This window comes from Chinchilla lanigera, unplaced genomic scaffold, assembly GCF_000276665.1.
Source record: "Chinchilla lanigera isolate Chin_1 unplaced genomic scaffold, ChiLan1.0 scaffold00001, whole genome shotgun sequence".
Taxonomy (NCBI): domain Eukaryota; kingdom Metazoa; phylum Chordata; class Mammalia; order Rodentia; family Chinchillidae; genus Chinchilla; species Chinchilla lanigera.
The window spans coordinates 45601365-45615488 of record NW_004955402.1 but is presented as its reverse complement, the minus strand read 5'-3'; the positions used below and the strand labels follow the sequence as shown (position 1 = coordinate 45615488).

At 40.0% G+C, this 14124-nt stretch overlaps 1 long non-coding RNA gene across 1 annotated transcript; it reads right to left on the bottom strand.

The window, feature by feature from the left end:
- Nucleotides 1-700: 700 nt before the first annotated feature.
- Nucleotides 701-5487, bottom strand: LOC106146902. Its single transcript, XR_001231534.1, has 2 exons — nt 5312-5487; nt 701-1221 (listed from the first exon to the last, which is right to left on the bottom strand). It is a non-coding gene; the product is annotated as an uncharacterized LOC106146902 (long non-coding RNA).
- Between the last annotated feature and the right edge of the window lie 8637 nt (nt 5488-14124).

Genomic DNA, 14124 nt, shown 5'->3' with positions numbered 1-14124 from the left:
AAACTGGCTTGAACATTTAGTGGTAGTTTTTAAAATCATAGACATCATCAGATTTCAGTTTCTGTATGAATCAGATTACTTATGAAAAAACTTAAAATTACATAAATTGCATATTCTCTGTACATACAGTGGTACCTCGGTTCACACACTTAAGAGACCAGAATCGTGGGAAGAATTAGGTTCATGAGCAGAGGTACTACAGTATGTATTTGGGTAGGAAGCTCAGGGATCATGCCTGTGTGGACTCCTCTGTTTTCACTGTGAGTCATTTTTATTCCCTCAACTGTTTGCTTCACTGGCCTCTTGAAGGTGGTAGGTGTCTGTCTGAAAGAGGGCATCATGGCAGTAAGCCTTTGGACTGATGCAAGGATAGGCCAATAATTACTACACCCTCATTAGTTTCTGTTGGGCCTTGGTGGCTTCATTTATACAAGAATCTGTATAGTTCCAATTTCTTAATTTTCTTTGAGAATCCTTCTAAAATTGAGATATAATTCATATACTATAAAATTCACTTTTTATAAGTGCACAATTAAGTAGTTTTCAATATAGCTGTAGAACTGCGGCACCGTTAGTACTATTTAATTTTAGAACATTTTGTCATCACCGCTCAAAAAACAAAAACTTACACCATTAGCAGTTATGTGTTTATAGATTTCTCTATTCTGTGCTTTTTGTCTAAAGAAAGCCATACAATATACAGGATTTGGTGTTATTTATTGGGTTTGATTTTTTAAGCTGAGGATTGGGCCCAGGGCCTCAGATGTTCTTGGTACAAACTCCATTACCAAGTTATACCCCTCACCTCAACATCTAGGCCTTTGTGTCTGGTTTGTTTCACTTTGCATATTGTCTTCAATATTTATCCATGTTGTACTTTGTATCAGAATTTCATCCCCTTTATGGCTATGGCTGAGTAGTATTCCGTTTTGTGAACATTCCACATTTTGCTTATTCCTAGCCATTTAGGTTACTTTCACCTTTTGGCTATTATGAATACTGTTGCTATGAACAGTGCTCTACAGCTTTTTGTGTAGATGCATGTTTTCTATTTTCTTGAGCACATACTTAACATTGGAAATGCTGGGTTGTATGTTCAGATTGGTTAATCTTTCGAAGAGCCATGAGTGAGTTTTCCAAAGTCCACACGCCTTTTTATATTTCCACAGGTGGTATACCAGGGTTCAGATCTCTCCACATCCTTGCCAACTCTTTTTTGCACTGTAACCATGGAAAGGAATGTGAAATAATATCTTGTGTCAATTATCATTTTAAAATCTTCCAAAAATGAACATTTAGGGTTGTGTGTGTACATTTTTCTAAGGCTTTCCTTTCCTTTTATCACTGCATCCTGTTCTTTTCCCACCTTTGTTCACTGCTACTGTACTTCTTGTGACTCTACAGCACATACCCTAACTAGGCTCTTCAAGCAAGTGACTAATCATTTAACTTAATATATGTAGTAATTTTAATTACTTTATACCCAGAACTATTTCTTTATCTTTGAAAGTACCAAAATAAAGTAACTTCAAGTCTCTAGTAATTCCTTTCTGCTGGCATGGGGTAACTTTTGTGTCCTGTCACAAAAATGACAGATGTGTAACCAAACCTTACTCTGTTAGTAACTTTACTTTTTAATTGAACTTTTACCCGTCACGGGCTGAGGCGCAGGTTATATAGCTGGTTCTGAGTTAATTACAACTGCCATTATTTTTTATTTGTGGTGCCTGAGCAAGCAGTAAAACAGCAAGTTAAGTCACATTTGCAATGGGACCATGACTCAATTAGTGTTTTTGAATAATAGGCAATAGTAATTAAGGTCATGGCCCTCGAAGGAGCAGCATTGTACAGTAGCCTAGCTTCAGCAAATGCTATTTTACAGTGTGTCTCCAGGGAAGGTGCTGAAGGGAGACAGAACCGGCCAGGTGGAAGCTCTCTCTTTCATTTTTCTTGCAAACTGGAAATGGAAGTTGTGGAGAATATCTCCTGAACTTTTCCAACATTAGCTCCTCACTTTCTATATTAGTGGTCTCAAATTCAACATAAAACTGCCTCCTAAAGCTAACATTTTTAGTCCAGTTAAACCCGTCTGCAAAAAGAAAGGCTCCTAAAACCGAAAACCATGTGCAAACATTAATATGTATCTGGACAACTGGATATGCATGAGGAATTAATAGTCCTTGGAGTTTGCAAGTCCAACCTATAAAATCCTTTCCAATCTGAGAGTGAATGTACCCATCCTAAGGATAAGAAGAGTAAGGCTCAGTGTGGCCATGTGCATGGGATGCACTCTCTTCAAGAGGGAGCCTGGATGAGGCCTCTGGCTTTTGTTTTAGATTTTAACAACTGGTATCATCTCCTCTGAACTTAAAGTACTTTGTTGTTGCCTATTGCCTGATATTGTATGTCAGTGATAGAAAATCCTTAGGGAATAAAGAAAATATTAATTCAAAAATAAGACAGTATTAATATTAGGGCAAAGAAGGCCCCAGAAAGAGGAGTACTAGACTGATGCTTTGCATACTGCTGGACTGGACATCAAACCATCCTTGAATATGAGGGGAGGTTATTAGAGGACAGAGACTAAATTTGGAGAAGGACTAATTGTGTCTGAGAATGATCCTTTTCCTCTTGCACCCCTCCTTCCTTATAGTTCTAGGTACCGAGGGGTGCAGTGCTTGCTCAACTCAGTCTTAGTCCCAGCACACTGCTCTGGGCCATGTGTGGGTTGTTCCTCCCCAGTTTGCAATGATTCTCTTTAAAATATTTAGAATCATTGCAAACTGAGCAGTCAATTTTGCATAATGTCAGTAACACTTAAATGGGAGGGGAAATATATTGGGTCCCCTAGAAAGCACCCTTTGATGTGGAGAAAAACATGTAGAAAGTTTATTTGGGAATGCCTTCGGCACTGATTAAAACAGACACAAGGAAGGAAGCAGGACAGAGAGGGAGAGGTTGGTTGTAGTATAGTCTCAAGGGACCTGACTAGGACTTGCCTGAAGAGGTCCTAGAGACTTTCTCTGAGGTCGGAATGCTCTTGCAGAGTTGTGTCAAGCTACACAAAGATGCCTGAAACTTCATGTTTCTGTATGAACTGGTCCTTCAACAAAGACTGAAACTGTATGGGGAATAACTTTTAGCAAAGGGTGAGACAGCAGAGTGTGACCCTAACCATGGTAGCTCTTATCAGCCAATAGCAATTTCTAGAGAGGGTGAAAAGCTAAATCTGCACATGATGAGTATCAGCACATGGCATGCCCATCAGCTATGGTACAATCTTTCAGTGGTGGAGGGGAATCTGGGGGATTGAAGGAACACAAAGGAAGGAAAGAGATAGGAAGGAAAGAGTAAGGATGGGAAGGGAAGGGGAAGGGGAAGGGACAGGATGGGAGGAGGGTAGAAGGGAAGAAAGTAAGGAGAAAAAGAGGGAGGGAGGGAGGGAGGGAGGGAGGGAATGAAGGAAACAAGTTCTTCCTTGACTATTACTCATTCCATGGCAGAGACTGTGACTGTGAAATGCAACTTCAGGGGAATTTCTGAGCTTTCTAGTCTTCCATTGTTTGATAGGAATGTTGACTGTTCCTTCTAGCTTCTCTGTGTTGCTTAGTTACTATAGCTCTCTCTTCTTCCTTCTCTATACTTTCAAAGACTTTCTGCTATTGCATTACTTTTATGATTGCATTCACCAACATTGCAAATGCTGAATGTGCACAACTGGACACCTGTGCAGAAATTCATCTCAGCTCAGTCATTTCCTCACTCTTTCTGCTTAAGTATTTATTTATCTGGGTTGTTAGGTCTATACAGGGCCACTTGAAGGGCACTTATCATTGCACAATCAGAGGACAAAGCAATTGCACCCGAGACCCATTCTCCATGCTGTTGATGCCACCGCTGAGTTCTCTCCTGCATCTGTAGTGGACTTGTACAATGGGAAATGAAGCCAAGCACTCAACTTTAATTACTACACAGGAGACTCCAGGCAGGGAAAGTATACTAGGATATACATACAAGCTGTTCTCTATTTCTCTAAATTTAAATGGCTTAAAGGTGATTACAATATATAAGTATCCAATGCCTGCTATAGGAATTAAGCAGGATATTGAGGAAGACTTGATGAAATGGAGCTTGAAGTATGGATAGCTTTTCTCTTTTCATAAGAAAGAGTCACTGTAAATAGTGGGTAATAGTGAGTAAAAACAGAGACAATAAAGCATCTAGTTCAGGGAACAGAGGAGTTCTGCCTGATTACAACCTCAGATGATATCAGAGTGACAGAATAAAAACCTACAAAAGAATACTGAAGCAATATTGTTGGAGATAATATCAAATATCAAGGTAAAGGACTGGAGCCTTTAAAAGATTCTGAAGAAGACAGAAACATAATGCAGAGTGGACAGAAACTTTGAAGCCACAGGGAGCTACAAGGAGGAAGTCCTCCATATATGGAGATCAGGAAGAGGCAGACAATTGGCTTTAGCTTCAAATGTTGCTAGAGACAGGGTCTTTTGGAACAGAAATGATAGAAATGGGGCTGAGCTAAACAGTGTGAATACACATAAACAAAGGTTTAATTGGGGCTTCACTTTTAGGTTTATTCATCTTGACTACTTTTGAAAAATATGCATTGTGCACTTATCATTCCTGTATATATTTATATTTATATCTTTATATAAAGATGTATCTTTATGCAGGGTTCAAAAGATCATGCCTTTCTTGATTTTTAGGACTCCCACTTTTAAATGTAATGTTAGAAATATTTCAGGATGGAGTTTCTGAGGCTGAGGACATGCTACACCAAAATATGACACTCTGGCAGATTAGATACTTAATCAGAAAAAGATCAAAAGCAGGAAAGTCATGCCGATCTTTCCTCTGCCATTTTCCCCTGAAGCAGGTCATAAAACTGTGAAGGGTTTTATGTCCTTCTCCAGAAGCAGAAGACCCTCATGTAAAGATGCCCTCCCTATACCCAGAGGAAAGGAATATCTTTATCCGGTGTTAGTTGGCTTCCCATTACTGTGACAATACCTGAAATATTGCAGCTGGACATGGTGGCACACATGTGTAATCCCAGCACTTGGGAGGCTAAGGCAGGAGAATCACAGGGAGTTTGAGGCCTACGCTAGACTACATAGCCAGATCCTGTCTCAAGCAGAACAGCAACCAACCAATCAATCAATCAATGAGAAAAGTTTTCTATCATCTCATAGTTTCAGAGGTTCTAGTCCATGATCAATTGGTCATATTGCTTCGCATTAGTGCCAAGGAGCCACATGTGGAGCTCATTCTGGAGCAATCTACTCACCTTATGGTAACCAGGAAATGAGAAAAAGAGATATGAAGAGGCTGGCATCTCAACATGCCCTTCAAGGCTATACCCCTGATAGACCTAACTTCCCTCCACTAAACCCCACCTTTCAAAGGTTCCAACACATCCTAGTAATACCACAGGCTAGGGATCAAGCTTTTGATGCATGGCCCTCTGAGAAACATTCCAGATTCGAATCATAGAATCTCCAAAGACAAAGGGACACAGAAAAGAATCTGAACAAATAGATCTTACCAAGTTTCATCCATTCTATCACCATTAGATCATTTTCCTTGTCATATTTCTCTATGACTATCCAAATTTTATCAAACCTACTATAAAAACATTCAAGGCTAATTATTTCTTCAGGTCTTTGTTTACTTATGAAGGCTCCTATGTCATATAAAACTTATAGCCAATAAATTTGGTTTCTTTTTTCATGTTAATCTGTCTTTTGTTACAAGGACATGGTCAATAAACCTAAGATGAGTGGAGGAAAAGATATATTTTCTGCTCTATAAAGTGATCCTATAATTACTAAAAGAGACGCACAAGTCTCCTGCACTTTGGGCCAGAAGTAAAGTTGAAGTGAGCTTCCATACATTTTTGTTTTAGGCAGAAATATTCCCTTGAATTCTTATAGAGGATTTCTCTCTGTGCTAAAGCAATCTTCAGTGTCCTCTTAGAGATCCCACCCTCTTCAATCACAGCAATTATTTTTAATTAGTGGAAGTTAATTGGACAAATATATTAGTTTGGAAGGGCTGGCAAAACAAAATACCACTGGATGGGAGGCTTGAACAAAGGAAGTTCATTGTCTGACAGTTCTAGAGACTAGGAGTTCACGATCAATTTGTTAGCAGGGATGGTTTGGGGTGAGGCTTGTCTTCTTGGATTATAAATTAATGCCTTTTTACTGTGTCTCCATGGCTTTTTCTCTGTTTTCACATGGGGGCAGGTGTGGTGAAACAGAGATCTAATGTCTCTTCTTACAAGGGCACCAGTTCTTTTGGATTAGGGCCCCCACCTCCTGCTTTGAGTGCTGCTGCTTCCTGTCTGCCCTGCCATGGACTGTTTTTCTTCTCCAAGCCCATCTGCGATGCCACCCTGCCTTGGAGCCAGGTGACTATGGACTTAAACTTCTACAAACTATGAGATAAAATGAACATTTCTTTCTTTAAATTATGGATGCCAGGTAAGCAATGAGAAAACAACTAAGACAGATTTTGGTACTGGAAGTAGGGTCATTGCTGTGGTACTACCTGGCCATGTGGTTCAGGAGCCTTTGGAACTGGCTTGCAGGAAGAATTTGGAAATGTTTGGAGGTGCCACCTGGCAAAGCAGCTGTAGAATGCTGTGAAGTGAGCTTCATGGGAGATTCTTGTCAGAGCACAGAAGACCAGAATGCTGAGTAATGCAGCCAGTAAAGTCCAGGCTCAGGAGGTTTCTGCTGGGAACAGGACTGCATTGTCAGTTGGACTCCAAACCCTGTGTGTCATACTTTGACTGGAAATTTGTCTGCATTTTGATCATGTCCAGAGAAATTGTAGGAAACTGAGAGTAAAGGCAGAGAATTAAACCTCAAATAAATTTCAAGGCAGTCTCATATTGAGGTGGTGGCACATCTACTGCTGGAGGCTCTTAGCCAGCTTTACCTTGAGAATCAAGAGCAAATGGCCCAGCAGAATGATTTGAAAATTTTGAGTTTGGCCAGAAAGGAAACCAGCAAAGTTGCAGACTACAAAGATGGAGCAGAAGAGGACTTGGTTGTTGAAACAATTGGCATTAAAAACCAAGAATTTTGGAACTAGACAGTATGAAAATAGCCTTAGCATTAAAGGACAGTAAAGAAAGGGAGATAGACAGGAATATAGGGCATAAAGTGGCTAACATGGCATGGTTGACATGACAGATGGTTATAGAAATGACCACTCACTTACTAGAAATTGTCCTTTGTGAAACCTGTGCAAGTGTGGAAGTTATTTTTTAAGGACCACCTTACATACATTTGCTGAAAGTTCCTAGACCCCATGACCTTTAGCTCACCCTAGCAACAGCTCACCCGAACAACAAAGGATAAGGCCCTGATCAGCCAAGAGCACACCAATCAGCTAAGACTCCATGACACTTAACTCACTCCAACAGTACAGGCTAAGACCTTGATTGGCTGAGAACTCCTATAAAGAATGGGAAGAGCAAAGACCCCATGTTGAAAAAATCATTTGAGCTCTCCCTGCTATGTCAGTTGGTAGCTTCACCTCCATCTTCACTGTCTTAAAAATAAATCTCTGCTTTGCACTGCTTTCATTGCTGAGTTCCTCATGCTGTGCTAAAGGGCTCTTTGCTTTTCAGTCAGCCTTGCCCCACTGTTGCATTCCTCACCAGAGTGAAGTCACAGACCAGAGGAATGGAAGTCATGCTACAGGAGACCTCTAGCTCCCCAGACCCCCACCTGATGCAACAAGGGCCACACAAGAATGAGCAGGATACCACCATTTGCAGCCTCAAAAATGCAAAGGTAAGGACTTCTTTGAGAAGAGAGTCCCAGAGACTCATGTTGAGAATGGTGGTAGCCTAGGGAATTTGTTCCTCCAGATTGGGTTCGTAGTACCTAACCACCCAGGTACTTGGCCCCTGCAGCCAAGAGAGAAGAAAACCTGGCTACTACCCAAGCTGGCAGCAGACCTTGGTATAATCCATATAGTCCTTGATTTAGGTACATATAGAATTCAAGAGTTGTGGGATGAGGAAGGCTTCCATCCAGATTTCAGAATAAAGCCTGGGAGTCCAGACAGTGTGTCCCTGAGAGTGCAATGTGTGAAGCTGTGAGTATAAAGCTCAAAATATGGGGACTGCAGAAAGTTAGAGAGGCTAGGAATGTGGATTGTCTGAGGACAACTGCAAGGAGTGAGCAAAGCTGGCCCAAGAGAGAAGTAATGAAGGCTACAACCACTAGCAGTGTCATAGGGGTGGGATCACCCAACCTCTTTGGGGTTCACATCTTGCCACTGCTTGTACCAGATACTGGACATGAAACTATGGGATTTAATATTTGCCCTGTGGGTTCTGTTCTTGCTTTGGTCCCATTTCCTTTCTATCTCCCTATTTCTACCTTTTAGAACGGGAATGTTTATCTTGTGCTATGATGTGTTGGAAGTGTTTAACTTTCTTTTCATTTTCAGGGGTTAGCAGCTAAGAGGTTGCCTTAAACCTTAGAAGAGAATCTGGATTTGGACTTTTCAGCAATGCTGAAACTGTCAGGACATTTTCAATTCTTAGAGATGGACTAAATGTATTTTTCATAAAGCAATGCACATGAGTCTTTTGGGGGCTGGGAAGGGATATTATGCTTTATGTCTAAATTCTGACCCCCCCAAAGCCTCCTATGTTCATTGTTGTAGCTTTGGGGAGGTGGCTGGATCATGGATGTGTAATACTGATTATGAGTATGTGATAACTGGATTAGTCCACTGATGACCTTAGCATAGCCATGGCTGTAGATAATGAGAAGGCCCACTGGTGTATGGGTGGCAGCAGCCAACAGGCTTATAGCCTGAATGGAATAAAAAGGGAAAGAAAGGCTCCCTGATGGCTGTTTCCTGTCTGCCGTGCCATGGACTCTTTCTCCTCTGCCATACTCATTGTTTATGCCATTCTGTCTTAGAGCCAGCTGACTAGGGACTGAAACCTCTATAAACTGTGAGCTAAAATAAAGCTAAATTAAAGCTTTTAACTTGTGGGTGTCAGATATTTTATTCCAATAACAAAAATGTAATTAAGACAAGTAGCATAAAATATTCAAAAATAAAACAAAAGTAAAAAATTATTTTAAATTAAAAATACAGAAAAAACAAGCATACACGTATTTATAACAAGAGATTCCTTAGTTTATTCTCAAGACCACTATCCTATAAATTGACATTAGTCAAGTTGTAGTGAGGGAAAAAAAAAATCGCAATGAGTTTGGTGCTAGTGATTTTATTTTAGATCCTGGTTGTCCATTGTATCCATTGTATCATCTCAGAATTGTTGAGTTTTAACACAATCACAGCTCCAGAAATTCCCAGGTAGCTCAAATATACCTATATTTCTGGTTGTGCTCTGATCTATTTGGGCACCAAATATATTTTGATGAATATGTGAAGAACAGTGTGCCTTCCAGCAGCCACATTAGACAGGAAACAGGAAGGGGGATAGGCAGAGTAAGGCAGTGATATACTAACTGTAGGAAGAGGATAGCTTTTGATTCTTATCTTTAAAGAGCCTTATTTAGCATTCATATCCACAGCTTGCCCTTTAGTTATGAAAATTGCTCAGTAGCTTCTTGTTGTCACTGACATTAAGAACTGCTAGGAAGAGAGGCTAAGTTAAATTTTATTTATTTGCAAATGACTCCAGGCTCTAGTAGATTTAGTACACAACCCAGCTTGCCTTCGTTAGGTAGATGAGAATTAAACCTACCCACAAAGGTAGGGGAAACACCTTCCCTGAAGTAAGAAGTTTCCAGCTGAAGAGTCTTGGGATGGGGGTGGAGGAGAGAGAAGGAAAGGAAAAGGCCAAGGCCTCAGAGTGAACCCTCTATTATTATGCTGACACACCCTGAGCAGGTGTGTCAGTTCTCAGCTCAAGCTTCCCTTATCAAGTTTTAGATAATTGTGGGGTAAAACCAGATGCTCATACATATATAAAATGAACACTTGCTAAAGATTCTACTTAAATTGTTGAGATGTTACAAGCAGACCAAAGGAAAAGTTGAAAATCATCAACATATAGAGCATAAAAGTGGTAAAATGGATGTGTGGAAGGACCCAGAACATTTTCTTAACACCAGAGAGAGAAACCAATGAAAGTCTACCTTATAAAATAGAATTTGCATGCCAGTAGTCAAGAATTGCTCTGCATTAGTATTAGTTCTACACCACCCATAGATTTGTAAAACAGTGTAACAGGCAAAGCAAAAGGGAATTTCAAAATTAGACATTTTTTCTTTAGAGACAAGTCCACTTCTCTAAACATTCTCAAGACAAAGGTGTAACCTGAACCCTTTCTTGTCTTAAGTTCAGATGAGTGGCTAGAATATGTAGATACTGGTGCCAGGAAGGCACGGTTGGGTTTTGTTCAGTTTCTTTGGGGAAGGCAGGGAGAGGAAAGCCTGGGAGGGATGAAGCAAGCACGGAAGTGTTTATTTTCTTATTGTATTTCCACATCCATCTGTTCCTTACTCTTGAAATGCCCTTATATACCTGGAAAAGGAAGGAGGTGATTTGTGGCAAAATGGAACTTCTCCAACACCTCTAAGCTAGCTTTAAATAAAACTTTTTTTTCCTTTGATCCCCAGTGGTGGTATAGACCCGAGTGGCAGGTAACAATAGCTCCCATGTAGTCAGATAACCCAGAGAAATCTTTCAGAGCCTAAATAATGCATAAATTTCTACTGAAACATATATTTGTTCCCCATACATAAGCTCTGGGGTCACTGCAGATGGAGCCGGTTGTGATTGCTCAGCTCAGGGGGTGCCAGTCCACTTGTACTCCCAGTCCCCTATCTCTCTGCCTGCCTTTCACCTTGGTATCTTAGAGTATTGTCATCAAGTGTGGCTCCCAAGCAGTGCACCCATACAAATAGGCCCCTCCCCTATATTCCTTATGAGACAAGGGTTAGAGCATAGTCAGCCAGCTAGGAAAGTGGGTGTGACCTGTCAATCATGGAGATCCGGGAGAAATCCACCCAAGCCCGGCACGCACCTAGGACCAACCAGAGAGAGAGTGCTGTCTTCAAAGCTGTCGAGAACTCAAGCAGTTTCTTGATAGAACAGCCTTGATCTGGTGTCAGCCCAAAGAGTGGGAGATACAAAAGATGGTAGCCATTAACCTCATGGTCACCATGAGCTCCTTTTCAGTGTTTCACTTTCACCCCACAGAGTATCCTTCTTTTTCTGCTTTTAATTTGCTCACACTCACTCCGCAGAGCACGTGTCTTCCTACTTTTAATAAATGTAAAACTTTGCTAAGTATTTCACTTGTCTTGACCATTTCTTTGTTCACATTAGAAAGAACTTAGAGAGCATCTCTACAAGGAGTCCCCAATACCTAGAACCCTGATAACACTTACACTTCTAGTATTTTTGCTTCTCTTATTTCCTAGTGTCTTTGTAAAACTGTCCCTGTGTGAAAGGCTCAGTTTGCTCACTATGTAACAGAATCCATTTAGTCAAAAGGCAAGGCTGTGATAGAGAAAAAACTTTATTATAATAAGACAGCTGATTGGAAAAAGACTGGACTATTGTCCTAAGAGCTGTGATAACTAATAACTGTAAACAAAGAGTTTACACAGGAAATTTAAAAAAATATGTCTTTAGCAAGATAGTAGTTGCCTGAGTAATCATTAATCCTGTAGAGATCCATTGAAGAATATTCTAATGTTAACTGAAGGTTGTCAGATATTCTCAAGTCTATAAACCTAAAGAAAGATTACTGATTAGGACTGGTGATCAATGTTTCTCTTGTGTTTTTCTCCTGGAATAATTGACACTAGCTGTTAATATCATAATCATTTAAGTGTAGGTTTTCCTTAGAACATAGAGTCCTTGCAGAGGTAAAGAAAACAAAATGGAAGTTTGTTTAAGGCAATATATAAAGGATGAGGTAAAACATCAGGCATCTTTAATACCCACAGAGACAGAAAGTGACAGAGATTGAGAGAGAGACAGAGAGACAGAGAGAGACAGACAGACAGAGACGCAGAGACAGAGGCACAGAGACAGAGATACAGACAGACAGAGACAGAGAAATGTTTGTCCTTCTTTTTCTAGTTTTTTCAATAAGTTCTTCCTTAGGCTGGAGAGAGGAAAAAGAGGCAAGTGTAAGGGAAGAAAACTTAAATTCCCTCTAGCCTTCAGAGTTCTTAGTTGGGATGAATTCCCACAGCAAAAGATTAACAAGAGAAAAACAAACAGGCGTTTTAACATGTCCACCTCATCTATACACAGGAGATACACAGGGAAAAATGAGTAATTCTCAAAGGGGTGGCTTTGAGTTCAAAGTTAAATGAAATTTTCAACTGACATAAAGAAAGAAGGGTGTGGAGGCCAGTTATGAGCGGGTATCTAGGAAAATCATGGTAAACAGAGATAAGGTTTTTTATGCAGGTTTTTAGGAACTTCTCCTTTGATAAGGATCTCTAGTGATTTAGTCATCCTCTTCCTGGTACAGAGTGGAGCAGCTGTCTTATAAATGAAGATTCTTTTGCAGATGGGAATTTCCCTTTCCAAGGAGTAGTTTTTATTTTTCTTTAGAGCTTCTCCTGTGTCTGAAGTTTCTCAAAATAATCTGTATGCCAAAGAGTAATATTTTTGGGGTGGCATATCCTAGCCTACAAGAGTAGGAGGCAAGGTTCAAATTGGGCAACTAGTTGTGATGTGCCTAGGGGACTTGGCTGAGAATTATCTCCAAATTGTGTGCTTTTCTGTTACACTGTCTAGCTAATATGGGGAGGTAAAATAGAGAGTATCCAGTGGAGGAAATAGAAGACAAAGGTCCAGGATTAGAACAAGGGCCTTGGGGAATATGTCCTTTCTTTGGGTAATGATGAGGATGGTTACATCTATGCCAGTCAGGACTCTAGATTTCTTTTTTATTTTTATTTTTTGGTACCAGAAATCAAATTCAGGACCTTGTGCTTGCCAGGTAGCAAGTCTCTAAATAAATGGGTAAAGTAATAAGCCACAAAGCCAGTGCATTGTAAATTCTTCTTCCTGCTTTCATAATTGTGTTCATGTAATTTAATTTCCCTAGTGAAATAAATTATCAGAGCAAAACAAAGAGAAGAAACTTGGGTAGGAGGTGGGTTTGTTGCCACTTTGGTCCACATGGCCAGCCCAGGAGTTGAGGCAGAGCTGTTGGCTCTTCTAGCTGAGATCTAAAAGACATGCATTTAGTAGCCTCCATCCAGTGGTATTCAAATTAACAGCCTCCTTCAAAGAATAAGATCTTTTGGTGATCAGCCTTGGAAGCAGTTTATTTAGTTTATATCAAACAGGAGCTGTGTTTCACAGTGTGTTTCACATAGTTTAGTCTTTATTAAGTAGGACCCATTGAGAAACTCGGAGTTGGTATGAAGGTTATTTTAATTTGAAGATATTTGAGATTCAACAGATGCAATAGGAAACCTTCTCAAAGTTCCTTATCTGACTTAAAACAAGAACTTCTGGGAAATGAGGTTGCCATATAATTCCTCCTCAGAGCTACTCTGTGGGGAGGAGACTGGGTAACCTACTCTGAATCTCTTTTCCCAAGAAGACAGAACCACTACTATGGCTGTATTGGCAAACTTTTCACAAACTTTATCTCCTCTTTGTTTCAAAAACCCATTTGTCTTTCAAAAAAACCAAAAGCAATAATTTGTTTTCTATCACTGCCTTTCTCTTCCTGTTAGGTATATGGGCTTTAAATCCCCATTTTTGTGTGTGTCCTTGCATATAGTATGCAAGCTCTCTGCCATTGAGCTACTTTTCCAGCCCTATAGGCCCCAAAATCAAACCATCCCTTTGTGTTCTCATCTTTGGGTATTCCTACATGTACGCATATTGTACATTGTACACTTTTTGTCCTCTTAATCATTTTTCAGTTTAATTCACGGCCCCACTAAGACATTAGAGAAAGTTATTTTCCTCTAAAAAATTCATATTGTATTATTTTTAACTAGATATAGTACACATACTGGAGTAGGAATATAGGAGATATAACCCACAAAAATCAATCAAATATGATCCTTGCCCTTTATGAGTAAATGGGAAATTACTGTTGGAGGG